We start from the raw sequence: 19,786 nt of genomic DNA on the forward strand, positions 1-19,786 counted from the left end.
AATTCCTCCCTTGTAGAATTGTTTTAGGATTAGTGCCAATTCAAAGCACAGTGCGTGGGACACAACCCATGGGCCCTGAATAAATAGTGGTGGTATTGACGGGGAGAGTAATAGCAATAGTATCTGTTGCTATTGTCACTGTCATCATTGTCGTGGCTGAGGTAGATTCCCTCTACAATCAAGTCATTTTATAATTGCTACTTAAGTCACAAAATTCAAGGGGACATGTACCTATCTTAGTACGCTTAGTTCACAAAATAAATAAAACATATACACTAACAAACATGAATTCTGGGATGCAGAGTTGTCACTTCCAAATTGTCTGCCACGCCACTCATCCTTAACATCAAGTTTTAGACTAAATCTGCAGGAAAACTGTGGTGACCAAAATGATGACCAAAAATTCTTTACTACTCCTTCTACTGAAAAACTAACTCTAATTTCCCTCTCCCTGAAACGGGGCTGGCCTTAGTGAACTGTCTGACCAAAAGAATATGAAGGAATTGACATTCTGGAAACTATAAGACTAGGTCATCAAATCCTTTCAGCTTGTGCCAGGGCCACTTGGAATACTTGCTCTAGAAGCCCTGAGCTCCATAGGAAGTCTAACTATCCTGCGTAGCTAAGGCCAGCCTCCCAGCCATCTCCATCAAAGTGGCAGACATATGAACGAAGCCATTTTAGACCCTCTAGATCAGTCCATCTGCCAGCTGAATACCACCAGCTGACCTCAACCAATACCATGAGGAATAGACAAATCACCAGAATCTTAAATTCATGATCAACAAACTAGTGAGATACAATAAAACACTTTTGTTAAGCCACTAAGTTTTGGGGTAGTTTGTTAAATACCAATAGCTAACTAGAACAGAAAGAATTCCAATATATCAAATGAGAAGTTGCACAGCACTATGTCCTGAGAGAGAGTATTTCTTAATTCAGCTGCCATTCAATAGAATCTACATGAGTGATGTTGAGTGGGCAGCACTGGTCAGAGGATATTTTTATTGGAAAAAGGAAATGAATCACGGTTAGTTCATAGGAATAGAATGTGTGATGTCAGTGAATTCAAGGTAATGGTTACAAAGTCACCAAGACCTTGTGAAGATAAAATAAGAGGACAGAAACTGCAGAATGTTTCTTTCCATCATTGCTACCACAAAATTAAAACAAATCATGAACAGAATTAGATCAAATGGAGCAGAGGATCCAACTGATACTAAAATGCATGTGCCATGTAGATGCCCTTAGCAACAAGAACCTCTTAAGTTAACAATATTACAAGAAAGTCATGTAAAATTAAGCTTATAATTAAGGCAGAGCCACATGTGTGTCATTAATTCCACTTTGGGAAAGGGTCTGGAAAGGAGTGAGAGAGCTGTTTTTGCAGTAAACAAAAGGTGAGAACCCGAGGAAAAGAATTGGAGTTATGCATCAGAGGGTTAAACAGGGCCCATGTGCTCCAGAACATTTTATGTGGAAAACCTGTGATATCTCCCTCTCACTGGGAGAAAGAAAATAGACAATGTGACTTACTTTTTGTATTTATAAGGTTTTTTTAATTTTTATTATTGAAGTAGAGTTGACATACAATGTTATATTAGTTTCAGGTGTACAACATGGTGATTTGACAATTCTATTCACTATACAATGCTCACCATGATAAATCACCATCTGTCACCATACAATGCTATTATAATATCATTGACTATACTCCCTATGCTCTACCTTTTAATCCTGTGACTTATTCATTCCATAACTGGAAGCCTATATCATCCACTCCCCTTCATCCATTTTACCCAACTCCCCACCCCCTTCTCCTCTGGCAACCACCAGTTTGTTCTCTGTACTTATGAATCTGCTTGTGTTTGTTTGTTTTTAGATTCTATATACAAATCATATGGAATTGTCTTCCTCTATCTGACTTATTTTACTTAGCATAATACCTTCTAAGTCCATCCATGTTCTCAAAAATGGCAAGATCTCATTTTTTATGTCTGAGTAATATTCCATTATATATATAGACCACATCTTCTTTACCAATTCACCCATCAATCAACACTTAGGTCACTTCCATATCTTGGCTATCATAAATAATGCTGCTATTGAACATGAAGTTGCCATATATCTTTTCAAAGTAGCATTTTCATTTTCTTTTGGTAAATATCCAGTAGTGGAATTACTGCATCGTATGGTATTTCTACTTCTAATTGAATGTTTTATACATAGACACTACCTGGCGGCTGGATAGAAGGAAATCAGGCATAGTGAGATATACCCACATAGCCTAAAGAAGTTTGCAATTCCTTTACCTAACCTATGCAACTCCCTTCGGGGGCAATAACAGTATCTTCATTTCTAGAGTTACGAACAGAGCTGTAAAACAACTTACTTGTAGCCATGTGACACTTAAAAGTTTGCAAAACAAGGTTGTTTCTGATTTGTAGGATTTTATTAATCTCTCTCTCCTCCCTATTTTTTCTTTCTTTCTTTCTTTTTTTTTGGGGGGGGGCCAGGAAGTTAAGAGATTGGTATACTATGAAAACCTTTCCAGATATTTCAAAGTAGCCCTAGTTTCCTGTATTTTTAAGTAGCCTCATAACAAGGAAAAAAGAACTGAAACTATCCCAGAGAAAGAAACTAATGAGAACTTTATTCCATGACACTCTATGGTCAATATTTTTATTCCAGGAAATTCCTGCCCGCAGAAAGATTCTGCTGTTGTGTCCAGCTCTTCTTCAAGAGCATCGCTAGGTGGCATCCCAAGGTTAAAAGCTGCTGGAGCAAAATGAAAACATGGATTCTGCTACAATCCAATATCAAATTATACATAATGTCCCAGCAGCATAAAACCTAAAGGAATTCTGAGCCACAAATATTGATTTCTTTTTATTTGCTAAAAAAAGTCAAGTTTAAAGAGATATACAGCTTCAGAAATGTCTTTCTTTTTATCTTTTCTGTTTTTAATAATGAAAGAAATTAAAGATTTTGTTAAATGTAAAGACAGTCAACAATCCTTGAGACACAAACAATTTTCTAAACAATCCATCTTGGAAAACATGTTGCTTCCTACACAATTTAAACACAGGCTTAAGACAACCCAACAAAGAAAGCAGATTTTATTTTATTTTTAAATGTAAAATGATTCAATACCCTGATTTATCTTTGAACTTAAAAATAAATAAATAAGTAAACTGCCAGTGGACAGAGTCACCCCACAGGTAATTTTCTATTTTCTTTTTGATCCATGATCATTGATTACATACTGTCTTATATTGCTTTGTATTTTTTTCTCTCCAACAAGATTTTGAACTCCTTTAAGCTCAGGGACTATGTTTCCTTTCTTTATCCCCCACTGCATACATAAAGTAGAGTTCTAGACATACAAGATAATCAATTTATTTCTCTTCATCTGAAATTCACACAAAGGAACATGTTCTATGATACAGTGTATGTTTCCTCAAGCATTATGCAAGATAGAAAGTTGATGAAGAATTATTTTTACAACTATTTGCAAACTTAAACCTTGTTCAAAAATAAGAAATTTATAAAATCACAATTAATATTCTTATCCTAAGAAACAAAAGTTTCAAAAAGATCAAATAGTGAGTATTCCTAATTCCCAGGACAGAGGCCAAAGACTGTTTAAAACTTTATATTAACAAAAATACATTGCTAACAGGGCACCTGGGTGGCTCAGTCAGTTAAGCGGCTGCCTTTGGCTCAGGTCATGATCCCAGGGTCCTGGAATTAAATCCCACATCGGACTCCCTGCTCAGTGGGGAGTTTGTTTCCCCCTCTGCCTCTGTCCCTTCCCCATTCATGCTTGCTCTCTCTCTCTCAAATGAATAAATAAAATCTTTTTAAAAAAATACATTGCTAACAAAATCAATGGGGAAAAGGTGGAAGGTGAGATATTTATACCCTAATCATGAATGAAAGAATGAGAAATAAATATCCAAAGAGATGTTTGAAAAAGTGTGACCTATATAACATTTTGATGTTTACAAGCATTTTAAATTACTGAATTTGGACTTCCAAGTTAACATGGTGAAAGATTCTACATGGTGATGGAAGCCTGATAAGCTTCTTCTCCTTTTTTTTTTTTTTTTTTTGATGTCTGATCTTATTTATTTATCACTCTTAGAAAATCTCATTTTTGACTGGACTCAGATTTAGAGGTAAAAGCTCTCAGAGAGGACAGCCTCCATCTCTTGGCAATCTGTTCCTGGTGTTATTGTTTGGCCTCCTTCATTTTTTGGCCAAAAGTTTAGCATATTCTGCAGACTCTTCCTTATTTTTCTTAGTGCGCTGTTTCTTCAAAGCAATACGTCAACGTTTGTGTTGGAGGACACATGTAACAAGACACTGAATCTTGGGTGCTTTGGTTCTAGGTTTCTTACCCTCTTTGTTTAGGGGCTTTCTCACAACATGCTGGCGGACATCATCTTCTTTAGAGAGATTGAAAAGTTTGCGGATTCTGCTGGCTCTTTGGGGCCCCAGGTAACGAGGCACAGTAGTATCAGTGAGTCCAGGAATATCCTTCTCCCCTTTTTTTTACAATGACCAAGTTGAGAACACTGAGATTGGCATCAACAATGCAACCCCAAACAGATTTGCGCTTTCTCTCTCCAGTCCTCCTTTGTCTATGCCAGGAATGCCCCTTACTCAGCAGCAGGCACACAAAGCCTTGGGTCAAGGCACCCTGCTTCATGGGGAAGCCTTGTTTGTCACTGCCACCACTGATTTGGACCACGTAACCCTTCCATTCTTCACCCAGAGCATCAGCAGCAACTTCTGTGGCCATACGCTTCTCATAAAAGGTACGAAGTTTGCGTTCATCGTCCACTTCAATGAGTTTCTGGCAGCCAGTAGCTGAGAAACAGATGTTCAGCTTCATCCTGAAGCAGCCTACCGCCTCCAAGGCATCACGAAAAAGAGCTGATATGCTTCTTCTTAACTTCCTAATAAAGTATTCTTGAAGACACGAAAATGTAAAAGGTGGCTTTGAGATCAAATGATAAGAAAAGATCTTGGAAAATCCTGGTGGAATTCCCATTAAATGCATCATCAGTCAAGATGAATTGAGAAATACATTATTGAACCACATATCACCTAATCTACACTCTGAAACAGAAGAAAAGGCCACCCTACCCCCACCAAATCAGTACTAAAGACAAAAATGAGAAGCCTGGAAGGAAGACAAAAAGAATAAAATAATGAGAGAAGACAATACATGTGGAGGGTAGAGGACAAAGAGCCAGCTAAGAATTATAGGTGTTCCAAAAAAAGAAAAAAATAACGGAAGTGTTCAAGAGGACAGTAGAACAATCAAAGTCTACTGAATGATTAGTGGGTCATAGCTGTGACCCTAGGAATTTTATATCCATTCAAGTAATTATTCATTTGTGAGAGCAACAGGAAGACTGTTTCAATTAAATAAGGACTAAGAAATATACTATTGAAGTATGCCCTTTGTTAAATTTAAATAAGACAAGATTCCCACACATTTTTATTTAAATAAGAAATCTGTCATTTTATTTTACCTCCAGCATTTGAAATAAGAGGGAAATAACAATAATCTCCTTCAGATTTCACAGAGATTTCACAAGTTTTATGCCTTTTAGAAAAAGGTGCCATCGGCATCAAAATTATTAACACGGCAACACATTATCAAGTAAAACAACCAATCAAAATTACTGACCTTTCAGAAATTAAAGGTTACCGTCAACAGTAGTTAGCAATAATCTCTGAATCCCAGATACCTTATAAAAATCCTTATCTAAAATTAATTTAAGCAAGAATAGTTTCTGGTTTTCTCTGCAAGTGCAGGGAAAGAAAAAACAAACATTTCCTTCTTATATTGCACTGTCTTCTTTCATCCATAATTAGGAAGGCCTGTGTTTCAAGACTAAATACAGGGATTCCTTTGGTTACCACTGGCAGGAAAAGAAGAGGGCTCGGAAGCTCAAAGCATATAATATGGAACAGAAAAAACAAAATAGCATTATAAGCATCAGAATGTGGAGCATATAAGGCTTTGTATCTCACTTTCTCAAAAACACTAAGAGATTTACTCCAACTATCTGAAGAATGAATCAATCTAGCATGGACTTCTGCATTATAATCCTGGTTTTCTCACTTAAGCAGGTTACTCCCTAAGACTCAATTTCCTCCTCTGTAAAATAAGGATATATAATTGGACCTACAATGTTAGATTCAAATGAGAATCAAATAAGATAGTGCAAGTGAAATATTTAACACAGTGCCTGTTACACAATAAGTGCATAATGATGAACTTTTTAATGTAACAAATTATTACCTAACAATGTATTTGTCACACAGAGAAATATATTTGCATTAGTTATCTATTGCTTCATTACAAATTCCTCCCAAATTTTAGTGGCTTAAAACAAGAAGCATTTATTATTTCACAGGAGTTCCTAAAGGTCAGATCCAGGAGCAACTTTCCTGGCTTCTCCTGGCTCTGCATCTCTTATGAAGTTTCAGTTAAAATGTTGGTTGGGATGCAGACAACTGAAGGTTGACAGGACTGAAGGATCCACTTCCAAGAAGACTCATTCATATGGCTGTTGTCTGGAGGCCTTGGTTCTTCATTGGCAGGAAGCCTCAGTTCCCCACACACATGGGCTTCTGCTCATGACATGTCAGTTAACTTCATCCAGAGTGAGCAATTCAAGAGAAAGAAAGAAAGAAGTCACAGTGCCTTTCATGACCTCGTCTCCAAAGTCCCACATTGCTACTTCTGTTTTCTATTCATTAGAAGCACATCAGAAAGTTCAGAAAGCTCACACTCAAAGGAAAGTGTCTTCCTCTTGAAGAATATCAACTAACTTGTGGAAATATTCAAAACCACCACAATTTTATTTGTGTATCCTATGCATATATCTATAAGAAATAGAAAGCTATAATATAAAAATTCTTTTATATAACTAAAATGTAATTGATACATAACATTTTCTAAGATTAAGGCATATTGATTTGATCTATTTATGTATTGCAATATGACTGCCACCATAGTCTCAGCTAACACCTCCATCTTGTCACATAATTATCATTTCTATTTTGTGGCAAAAACAGTTAAGATGTAATCTCTTAGCAACCTTGAAGTGTATAATACAGTATTGTTGACTATAATCACAATGCCGTGCATTAGATCTCCAGAACTTACTCATCTTCTAATTGCAAGTCTGCCCTTTGACCAACATCTCCCTAATTTTTCGACATCCCAGCCCTGCACAATTACCATTCTACTCTTTTTTTGGAAATTCTGGTTATCAGGAAAACCAATAAAATACACAGAATTAAGTAGGAAAAAATGTTTTTAAACACGTTTATAAAATTCAATGCTAAAACTTTCCTGTAAATTAAAGTAGATAATAATATAAAAATGTAAAATAATAAGCTAAACCTGGGGCACCTGGGTGGCTCAGTTGGTTAAACAGCTGACTCCTGATTTCAGCTCAGGTTATGATCTCAAGGTCCTGGGTTAGAGCCCTGTGTTGGGCTCTGTGCTCAGCGGGGAGTCTGAGGATTCCCTCTCCCTCAGCCGCACCCCCTGCTCATGCTCTCTCTGTATCTCTCTCTCTCTCTAAAATAAATAAATCTTTAAAAAATAATAATAATAAGATAAACCTATAACACCAAATTATTTTAACTAACATGTAGGAGTGCAATAAGGATTATAGAAGGAAAAGGATTACACAGTTTATATATAGGGTAAGTTACTGCTTTGATATTGATTTTGATAATTACAGAAATGTAAATTCAAATACATATCTGATAAACCAAAATCCAGCCACTAGTAAGATTTTTATTATAATGTTTTCTGATCATAAAAGAAACATGCCCTAACATTAATACAGAAAATTTAGAAAACACCAAAAAGGATAAAGAAAAAATAAAACAACATAATCCTTACGATTTGGATGCCTTTTATTTCTTTTTTGTTGTCTGATTGCTGAGGCTAAGACCTCCTGTACTATATTAAATAACAATGGTGATAGTGGACATCCCTGTCTTATTTCTAACTGTGGAGGAAAAGCTCTCAGTTTTTCCCCATTGAGAATGATATTAGCTGTGGATCTTTTATATATGGCCTTTATGATGTTGAGGTATGTTCCATCTATTACTACTTTGTTGTAGGTTTTCATCAAGAAAGAATGCTATATTTTGTCAAATGCTTTTTCTGCATCTATCGAGAGGATCATATGGTTCCTATCCTTTCTTTTATCAATGCAGTATATCACGTTGATTGATTTGAGAATATTGAACGACCTGCAGCCCAGGAATAAATCCCACTTGATCAAGGTGAATAATTCTTTTAATGTCTTGTTGAATTCAATTTGCTGGTATCTTGTTGAGAATCTTTGCATCCATGTTCATCAGGGATATTGGCTTGTAATTCTCCTTTTTAGTGGGATCTTTGTCTGGTTTTGGAATCAAGGTACTGCTGGCCTCGTAGATTGAGTTTTCTTTCAGTTTGAGAAGGATGGGTATTAGCTCTTCTTTAAATGTCTAGTATAATTCTCCTGGGAAGCCATCCAGCCCTGGACTTCTTGTTTGTTGGGAGATTTTTGATTACTGATTCAATTTCTTTCCTAGTTATGGGTCTGTTCAAATTTTCTATTTCTTCCTGCTTCAGTTTGGGTAGTTTGTATGTTTCTAGGAATTTGTCCAAATGGACAAATTTAATAATTCCCCTACTGTTGAATGTTTAGGTGGTTTCCAAATTTTCATTGATATAAATAGAAATAGATAATTACATATTTTTAATATCTTATTATTTTTATAGAATTAAATTCTAGTAGAATTTCAGATGAGAGACAATATTTAAAAATCTTAATTAATATTGCAAAACTATACTTATAAAAGGTTATACCAACTAATAAATACCCTTGCAATGTTTGAAAGTTCTCATTTCCCCAAATCAAAACCACAATGATATATCATTCATACCTGTTAGAATGGCTGTTGTCAAAAAGATTAAAATAACAAGTGTTAGTGAGAATGTGAAAAAAGGGGACCCTTGTGCACCATTGGTTGGAATGTAAATTTCCATTATGGAAAATACTATTGAGGTTCCTCAAAAAAATTAAAACGAGAACTACCATATGTTCCAGCAATTCTACTTCTGGGTATTTATTTGAAGAAAATGAAAACACTAATTCAAAAAGATATATGTACCCCATGTTCATTGCAGCAATTATTTACAATAGCCAAGAAAGATATAGATAAAGAAAATGTGGTGTATATACATATATATATATACACAATATATATACAATGTCATATTATTTAGCCATGAAGAAGAAGGAAATTCTTGCAAAAAAGGGATGGACCTTGAGGGCATTAGTTAAATGAAATTAAGTCAGATAGAGAAAGACAAATGCTATATGATATTACTTATATGTGGAATAAGAAAGAAAGAGAGAGAGAGAGAGAGAGAGAAAGAAAATAAAGAAAGAAATTAGCTTATAAATACAGAGAACAGATTGGTGGGAGTGTAGGTGCTGGGCAAAAGAGGGGAAGGTGGTCAAAAGGTACAAACTTCCAGTTATAAAAAAATAAGTCATGGGGATATAATAATACTGTATTGTATATTCAACAGTTGCAAAGAGAGTAAATAGATCTTAAAAGTTCTCATCACGGATTGCCTGGGTGGCTCAGTCACTTAAGCATCTGACTCTTGGTTTTGGCTCAGGTCATGATCTCATGGGTCATGGGATTGAGCCCCACATTGGGCTCTGCGCTCAGTAGGGAGTCTGCTTGAAGATTCTCTCCCTATGCCCCTCCCCCCCCACTTTCTCTCTCTCTCAAATAAATAAATAAATCTTTTTTTAAAAGTGCTCATCACGGGGCGCCTGGATGGCTCAGTCGTTAAGCGTCTGCCTTCGGCTCAGGTCATGATCCCAGGATCAAGCCCCGCATAGGGCTCTCTGCTCGGCGGGAAGCCTGCTTCTCCCTCTCCCACTCCCCCTGCTTGTGTTCCCTCTCTCACTGTGTTGCTTTCTGTCAAATAAATAAATAAAATCTTAAAAAAAAAAAGACTTCATCACAAGAAAAAAATTATAACTATGTAAGGTGACAGATATTAACTAGATTTAACTGTGATCATTTTCAATCTACAGTTGACCCTTGAACAACACAAGTTTGAACTGCACAGGTCCACTTATACACAGAATTTCTTTAATGAATATAGTACAGTATTGTAAATATATTTTCTTTTCCTTACAATTTTCTTAATAACATTTTATTTTCTCTAGCTTACTTTAATATAAGAATACAGTACATATAATATATATAACATACAAAATATGTTACAAGACTTCCAATCAACAGTAGGCCATTAATAGTTAAGTTTTGGGGAATCAAAATTATACACAGATTTTTGACTGCACAGGGGTGTCAGCATCCCTAACCCTCACATTGTTCAAGGGTCAGTTGTATACAAATATTGAATCATTGTGTTATACACCTGAAACTAATATATGTCAATTTTATCTCAATTTTTAAAAATTCTTTTTTAAAAAGTTTTTATTTCCCGGGGCACCTGGGTGGCTCAGTTGGTTAAGCGACTGCCTTCGGCTCAGGTCATGATCCCGGAGTCCCGGGATCGAGTTCCGCATCAAGCTCCCTGCTCAGCGAGGAGCCTGCTTCTCCCTCTAACCCTCCCCCCTCTCATGTACTCTCTCTCTCTCTCTCACTCTCTCAAATAAATACATAAATAAATCTTTAAAAAAAAAAAAAGTTTTTATTTCCCTACAGCCTTTATAGGGAAGTATCTGCACTTGGATATATTCTGCCAGTTTCTCAAAACTAACATTTCAGCACATAGTTAAATTTTCTCCCTATCCCTTCCAAGCTACTTTTTCTTTGGACTTTTATGTTTCTGTAAAAGACCTCTGTCCTCCCAGACAACCTGGCAACATAACACAAAGTCCCTTGTTGAGGTCTCTCTTCTTCCTGCCTCCAATCCAAGCAGTTACCAAATCTGGCCTCTTATACTTCCCCAAATACCTACCACATTCATCCCTTTTCTCCATTCTCACTGTCAATTCTATTAGTTTTCTCCCATCCAATTAAGTTGGTTTCTTTTTCCAATCCTGTCTTACCCCAGTGTGTGAGACTGTGTCTGGTTGTAGATAGCAACACTATCTATCTAGATGGAGTTAATCTAGCTTTGTCCCTTCATGTTCCGAGATATTCAGTGCTCAATAAATATTTGTCAAAGGGGTGGGGAACTCTAAATATAAATTCTGGATATAAAATCTAATAAGTTAGCTTATTAGATTACTTCCAAACACCCTGTGCTACTTGACAATATACCCCCAGATTATTTAGGCAGAGTCAAGCTTGAGCTCCAAGCAAGAGCTTGGTACTGTGACATAGCTGATACTCCTGGGTCATTCAACTAACCTAACCTAAAAGAATGGAACAGAGATAGTTATAGATTATATTAGTCATCTATTGCTGAGTAACAAACTTACCATAAATTTAGCAGTTTAAAATAACATACATTTGTTACACTACAATTTTTGCAGGTCAGGAATTTGGCCATGGTTTACCTGAGTTCTCTGTTTTAGGGTCTCTCATGGAGCTGCTATCAAGATGTTGATCAATGTTCTTTCCCACTGGAATTTCCAGAAAACATGGCTGAGGAAAAAGATAGCAAAAAAAAGAATTCAGTGGTGGCAAGCACCCCGAAGAGCTCATGAGAGCTTCCCAATCCGCTAATTAGGAATATCAGAATTAGACTCAAAACAGAAAATATCCAGCTGTCTAGGGAGATGGTCACTAAGGATCTGAAAATATTTACTGTTTTGAACATATGAATAGATATTAATTCAACAAACATCAATTAAACATTTACTGTCTGCAATGCACCATATCATGCATTGGAGCAAATTAAGATGAATAAGCCATATATAGTTCATGCTCTCAGAGAATTCACACTGTAGCAGAAGAGAGGAAGAAACCTATTCACAAATCACTGTAACAACATAGAATGCAATAAAAGTTATAACAGATGGATCCAAAAATAAAGTGCTTGGGTGCACAGAAGAAGGGAAAGTTATGAAATACTGGAATTTAAGCAGGTAATCATTCCCGAGGAGTGAACTATGGAATGATCAGAAGGAATGAGAAAGAACAAAGAATAAATCTGAAAGCAAGCCAGCCAAGGACAGCTTTCATAACCTCTGAGCCTTTCAGGCCTTCCTATAAAAATACCAAATATTGAAGAGGGCTGTAAAAATACCAAATGTTTTTGAAGAGGACATAGAGCAACCAGGATTCTTATACATTACTTATGGAAGGAAAAATTCATAAAAAGTTAAACATATACCAACGTTATGATCCAGCAGTTCTATTCCTAGGTGTTTATCCAAGGAAAAGGAAATCACATGTCCACAAAAAAATTTGTACAAGATGCTTCATGGCAGCGTTATGCATAATAGCCAAAATTCAGAAATAACAGGAGAATGGATAAACACAACAGAATTTTCTAGGGAGATGGAAATATTTGTATCTTTGTGTAATTGCCAAAATTACAGTGAACTTACACTTAAGATCTGAGCAATTTTGGAGTGCCTGGGTGGCACTCAGTCAGTTAAAATAACATACATTTGTTACACTACAATTTTTGCAGGTCAGGAATCTGGCCATGGTTTACCTGAGTTCTCTGTTTTAGGGTCTCTCATGGAGCTGCTATCAAGATGTTGACCAATGTTCTTTCCCACTGGGATTTCCAGAAAACCATGTCAGTTAAATGTCTGACTCTTGATTTTGGCTCAGGTCATTATCTCAGGGTATTGAGATTAAGCCCCGCGTCAGGATCTTCACTGGGCATGGGGCTGCTTGGGATTCTCTCTCCCTCCTTCACCCTCTGCCCCTCCCCCCACCTCTCTCGCTCGCTCGCTCTCTCTCCCTCCTCCCTCTCTAAAAAAAAAAAAAAATCTGAGCACTTCATTGCATGTAAGTTATATCTTTTATCTGTCAGTTTTCAGTCAGGAGACAGGAACCACACAATAATTTGAACAGGGAAAGCTTAATATAAAGACTTATTAACTATAACAAGAGATTACCTACTAATGGGTAAAGAGAACTCTAAAGAGTAAATAAATAGAAGACAAAGGCAGGAACCATTAGCTCTAGGGCTAAGGCACAACACCTAAGGATGAAAGAAATACAGAAGAGACCCTCAGAGCTGAGATCCAACTTTGTTGGAGAGGGTACAACAGTAGCCCCTGAATGGTGCTCACTCAGTGCCATGTTGGTTAAAGTCACTGGAGGAAGACTTCACCAGGAGGTGCTGCACCTCAGGACTCATTGCAAATCCTCCTGCAGAGGTGGTGAGCTGAGAAGCTACCCTCTTAAGAACTGGGCAAGGCTGCCCACAGAGAAGTTCCATGCTACACAGCTCACTGGAAAACTGCCCACAGGGATGGCCCAATGGGAAGCTATCTTTTGGGATGCTGAGGAATGCTGGTCATGGGGAGGTAAGCCCTGGCCCACTGCCCTGTTGTTCCCAGCTGTAGAGGAATTTAAGAAGAGCACACTAAGAACCAGAAGAAAAGCCCATTCCTCCCCCATATCCTTCCAGCACCCTCCAGCAACAAAACTTAATATTGTGCAAGCCGGCAAGGGAAAAATGCTCCATATCACGAGCAGAGCAATGAAGGGTAGATTTAAAACTTGAGGCACCAAATAGATAACTGACACATACTTCCATTTTAAAAGTAAGATATACGAGAAATCTAAAATGGTCAAACTCAGAAAAGCAGAATGTTGAATGGTGGTTGCCAGGGGGTGGAGGAAGGGGGAGACAGGGAGATATTAGTCAAGGGGCACAACTGTTTCAGTTATACAAGATGAAACAGATGGTTTCTGAAACAGACCAGAGGTCTGCTGCACAGCATAGTGCCTATAGTTAACCATACTATATTTCATCCTTAAAAATTTGCTAAGAGAATGCTGAAAGAGGATGGTAAGAAACTTTTGGAGGTGATAGATGTATTTTTGACATGGATTGTGATGATTTGTAGATGTATGCTTACCTCCAAACTCATCAGATTGATATGATAAATATATACAGCAATTTGTATGTCAATCATACCTCAATAAAGTAGTTTTAAAAAAGGAGGAGGAGAAAGAGAGAGAAGGACTGTGGAATTTAGGGGCTTATGGGGGATGGCAGACTTAACTAGAACAGATGTAACCAACTAAATTTGAACTATAAATAACAGCCAGTAGACATTAAGCATTTGTCCAGGTTGTACTAGGCACTGTGTTATCTTACTTAACACTCATAGTATGTACAGAAGTTACTTATTATTGTTGTCATTTTAGCGAAGAAACTGGGATTCAAATGGAATAATTAAGTCACCTTTAAGGTCACATATCCAGATAGGGATGGACACAAACTTTGAACCCCCAACTCTGACTCCAAAGTCTCACGTTGTATCTCATTGATGATGCATCATCATGTCAATGCCAAACTGGAAAGTCAGGTTCTGGTCCCCGGTAATTACATTTATACTTCTCCTACCTAAGTCTCTACCACTGTATACAAGAAGCTAAGGACCAGTTTCAGGTGGTGCTGCATTTTGATCATCTTAGTGAAGAACTGAAAAGAGTGGTTTTCCCATTCACCCAAGAATAACATCTGTTATGAATTGAATTAGTTGCCCCTATGGACAATAAAAGAAAATAAACTGATTTTAAAAAGGGGGGAAATCTACTTTAAGACAGTTTTTCAGATAAGCACATACTGTCTTTATTCCAAGGAAAAGAACTAGAAATTCTGCCTAGTAGTTCCTGGCTGATATAATTTTGATATTTGATATACTTCTAGACATACAAGTCATTCCACATCCTCCTAACAAGACAAAGAATAGTGAATTACATCAATGGTGTGACAATTTTCCCTGTTATAAAGTTAATGCATATTAATAAGGGTCATTCTGATTAGAGTTACCATTATCATTACATTATATCATTCAATTCCCAATCTGGGAGCCAGAAAATTATAATGTATGTGTCATTATACTACACAATCACCAAGTTACCCGGGAGTACACGGTGGACCACCAAAAAAATGTAAGATCATACCCTCTACTCAATTATTGTGCCATAACTGAATAATAATGCTGGTTCACTTTTTCCCTGGATGATTACATCCAATTTCTAGGTTTTATATATCACCTCAATGCTAGTAATTTCCAAATTCATATCCTTAGTATTGAATTCTCTCTTGAGATCCAGATTCTTGTCTTACTGACTACCTGGATGTCAAATATGATTCTCAAATTTAATAATTTCAAAAGGGAACTGTTGATCTCTTTCTCTTCAGCCTTTTAGGGTGAACCCACCTAGTTGCCCAAGCCAAAAACCTAGCAGTTATTCTTTTTTTCTGATTTTTTTGAGATATAATTGACATATACCATTGTACAAGTTTAAGGCACATAATGTGTTCATTTGGTACATTTAAATATTGCAATATGATTCCACCATAGTGCTAACACCTCTATCACATCACATGATTATCATTTCTTTTTTGTAGTAGGAGGTATTAAGATCTAGTCCCTAGGAGTCATTCTTGATTCTTTTCTTCCCCTCATCATCTACATTCAATTCATCAGCTAGTCACACTGGACCTAGGTCCAAAACGTATTGAATTCTTCCACTTCTTTCCAACTATACTGCTGCCTTTCTAGTCTGAGTTACCATCATTTCTCACCTAGACTGCTGCAATAGAACTGCTCGGCTGGCTTATACCCTGACTCTTCAAAATTCATTCTCAATAGAGCACTCTGCTTAAAACTATCCAAAAGATTCTCAATACATTTAGAATAAAACCACACTCCTTAACTTAGCTTATTAATCCTAACTAGAACTGCTTCCCTGTGTCAGTTGGGGTTCAGTCAGAAAAGAGATCCACTGTAAGTGACACAGATAAGATTTATCATAGGAGAGAACTCAGAAATGGACCTTAAACTCTGTGGTCAACTCATCTTTGACAAAACAGAAAAGAATATCCAATGGAAAAAAGACAGTCTCTTCAACAAATGGTGTTGGGAAAATTGGACAGCCACACGCAGAAGAATGAAACTGGACCATTTCCTTACACCATACACAAAAATAAACTCAAAATGGATGAAAGACCTAATTGTGAGATAGGAATCCATCAAAATCCTAGAGGAGAACACAGGCCGCAACCTCTGTGACCTCAGCCACAGCAACTTTTTGCTAGATACATCTCCAAAAGTAAGGGAAACAAAAGCAAAAATGAACTATTGGGACTTCATCAAGATAAAAAGATTTGCACGGCAAAGGATACAGTCGACAAAACCAAAAGACAACCTACAGAATGGGAGAAGATATTTGCAAATGCCTTATCAGATAAAGGGCTAGTATCCAAAATCTATAAAGGACTTATCAAACTCAACACCCAAAAAACAAATAATCCAGTCAAGAAATGGGCAGAAGACATGAACAGACATTTCTCCAAAGAAGACACAAATGGCCAACAGACACATGAAATAGTGCTCGACATCCCTTGACATCAAGGAACTACAAAACAAAACCACAATGAGATACCACCTCACACCAATCAGAATGGCTAAAGTTAACAACACAGGAAAAAATAGGTGTTGGCGAGGATGCAGAAAAAGGGGAACACTCTTACACTGTTGGTGGGAATGCAAGCTTGTGCAGCCACTCTGGAAAACAGTATGGAGGTTCCTCAAAAAGTTAAAAATAGAGCTACCCTATGACCCAGCAATTGTACTATTAGGTATTTGCCCAAAGTATACAAACATAGTAATCCGAAGGGACACCTGCACACCAATGGTTATAGCAGCAATGTCCACAATAGCCAAACTATGGAAAGAACCCAGATGTCCATTGACAGATGAATAGATGAAGAAGATGTGGTGTATATATATACAATGAAATATTATTCAGCCATCAAAAACAATGAAATCTTGCCATTTGCAATGATGTGGACGGAACTAGAGGGTATTATGCTAAGTGAAATAAGTCAATCAGAGAAAGACAATTATCATATGATGTCACTCATATGTGGAATTTAAGAAACAGAACAGAGGATCATAGGGGAAGAGAGGGAAAAATAAAACAAGATGAAACCAGAGAGGCAGACAAACCATAAGAGACTCTTAATTATGAGAAACAAACTAAGGGTTGCTGGAGGGGAAGAGTGTCGGGGGATGGGGTAACTGGGCGATGGGCATTAAGGAGGGCACATGATGTAATGAGCACTGGGTGTTCTATGCAGTTGATGAATCTCTGAACTCTACCTCTGAAATTAATAATACACTATATGTTAATTAGTTGAATTTAAATAAAATTTTTAAAAGAGAAAAAAAGAATTATCATAGGGGTTTGGCACAGAAATTGTGAGAGCTAGTAAGAGTCTAGTAATATAGTGACTATATCTGAGGCTGGGCCTGAAAGGAAGGATGAATGTGAAGTAAGGGAGAATAGTAAGAGCTGTGAGAATGAGCTGGAACCCATTAAAATGAACTGGAACTTGTGTCTGTCTTTCACTACATCCAGGCCTCAATTTCAATGATGTGAGTGACCTGCAGAAAAAGCTTGCACTCAATTTGAATTTGCACACATACCTGCCTACACATAGGAGGAGCAGAAGAAGGAGATCCAGCAACAGTTGGAGTATTTGCTATTCTGTGCCATCACTGTAAGCCAGCAGATCAGAGACAACATGCAAGAGCTACAGCAGAACATGATGCTACATGGACTTTCTGAACACAGATGTGGCCACTGCTTTATGTACACTTTCCAAAGCTCATGCAGATTTCTCTTGTGGCCACCCCTATTCAAAACCATATAAGGTAGGGAATGCTTGGAAACATAGTTCCAGCTTAGGTGCATTAACACAGTATAAAACCACCACTAGCCACCTCTTGTCAATCTGGCCCAAACATACCTCTTTTAACTACAGCTAACTTCCAAATAATGACAATAGAAAAATTATGTTCCTGCCTAATATAATGCAACTATCCTTTGTCAGAGTGAAAACTTATTAATCCTCTCAAGAGTGCAAAATTCTTCTATCTATTTTTTAGGTGATATTCATTCTTCTTTTGGCTGAGTCACCCTCTCCTTTCATATCCTGTAACTTAAACACTGAGCTGTAAGAAGGGTTTGCTGGTAAATGTTTAGTAGCCAATGAAAAAAAGCCATGAAACATAGTGTTTGCCATTCTCCATTGTATAAATACTCCCACTGCACCCAACTTCATACCACTAGTGTGATATCACTGAACACAGTGGGGAAGAGATATGCAGTAGTGTGTCAATAAGTGGTATTTCCACTATATGCATACAGCATATATAAACCACCTCAGGAGTACAGATAATAATCAAAGTAATAAAAAATGATTAGAAAGTGATGAGTTTTGAGTATTTGTTACCATTGTTTTAATATAATTTATTTAATTGTAAGTTTATATAATTTAATTTTATATTGACTTAACTAAGGCCCAGTAGAGAATAGCTATCTACAGAAGATGGCATTAAGATGTACTGGGGAAGCACCTGATGGAAATAATCAGTCCCTTGCAAGGCAAATACCTCAGGAGAGGGAAAGGGGGTCTGATATTCTCAGGTAAGAGAAATAGAGCTGCTTCTACTGCCAGAAGAAACTCATGATTTAGAGGTTAAAGATTCCTAGCTTCATCAGAATTTGCCCATATATCTTTATCTCAATTTTCAGGGTCCCATTCCTTCCCAATCAAAGGCCTTTTATGATACAAAGGACCTTGAAAGATGGGAAACTCAATTTATCTTATTATTCAGTGACATACAAGCTTAAGCTTTGGGATTTTCTGTTTGTTTGTTTGTTTGTTTGTTTGTTTTTAGAAATCTCAGTCCTGCATAATAGTTATAGAAGCTTTCTGGAAATTTAAAGCCCTGAGCTCCTCATTTTCTTTCTACCTCTACTCCAGTGCATATATAAACAACCACCTAATCCCCCTGCATTTCTTATGTTCATTTAAATGTTCCATAGCAGCAACTACTTGGTCCCCTAAAAACTTGCCTTCTATAGGCATTTCATTACAGGTGTCTACAAGTGGTAATTTTAGCAACTGTTTTACCTCTGCATGCTATGAACTACCAGTGTCCCCTCTGCCCCTGGAAACAGGGTTATTATGCCTTCTAAATCTAATCAGATCAGAGAACCAACTCTGAGAACACAGAACCAGTTCACAGAACACAGAACCAATTCAGAAAACCCTTCCTTAAGGTTTCATTCCTCTGGAAACATCTCCAGCACCAAATGCTGTGTCAGTTAGGGTTTGATCAAAATTTATTATAGGAGTTTGACCTTAAGCAATTGTAGAAGGTAGTTAAACAGTCTATATAAGGCTTGTGCTTCTATATCTGGTGCCCAGCTGAAGTTAGCAAGGCAGGGATAATCTGGAAGTGATGGAGTGCAAGCACTAATAGGAACCTGAAAGAACAAGCTGGATACCACAAGTATGCACTTGGAGCCCACTTATGTCTGTTACTGCCTCCAGGCCTCCAACCTGGATAATATGGGAAAAGCTCCAGGAGAAGCTAGTGTCGTTCACCACACACACACACACACACACACACACACACATGCACAGAGTCTAGGATTCAGAGAAGCTTAGGGAAGACTCTGGCAGAAGCCAGAGGAGCCATAAGCACTTCTGTTGCCTGCCCCATGATACCAAGGTGAGTCAACAGATCAGCAACAA

At 37.2% G+C, this 19,786-nt stretch overlaps 1 long non-coding RNA gene and 1 pseudogene across 1 annotated transcript; both read right to left on the bottom strand.

The window, feature by feature from the left end:
* Positions 1–4,038: 4,038 nt before the first annotated feature.
* Positions 4,039–5,460, bottom strand: LOC118541940 (small ribosomal subunit protein eS6 pseudogene; annotated as a pseudogene).
* A 49-nt stretch (positions 5,461–5,509) lies between these two features.
* On the bottom strand, positions 5,510–11,672 carry LOC118541945 (uncharacterized). The gene is made up of 2 exons (XR_013440931.1): positions 11,589–11,672; positions 5,510–6,676 (listed from the first exon to the last, which is right to left on the bottom strand). It is a non-coding gene; the product is annotated as an uncharacterized LOC118541945 (long non-coding RNA).
* Positions 11,673–19,786: the final 8,114 nt, after the last annotated feature.

This window comes from Halichoerus grypus, chromosome 9 (genome assembly GCF_964656455.1).
Source record: "Halichoerus grypus chromosome 9, mHalGry1.hap1.1, whole genome shotgun sequence".
Lineage (NCBI taxonomy): Eukaryota > Metazoa > Chordata > Mammalia > Carnivora > Phocidae > Halichoerus > Halichoerus grypus.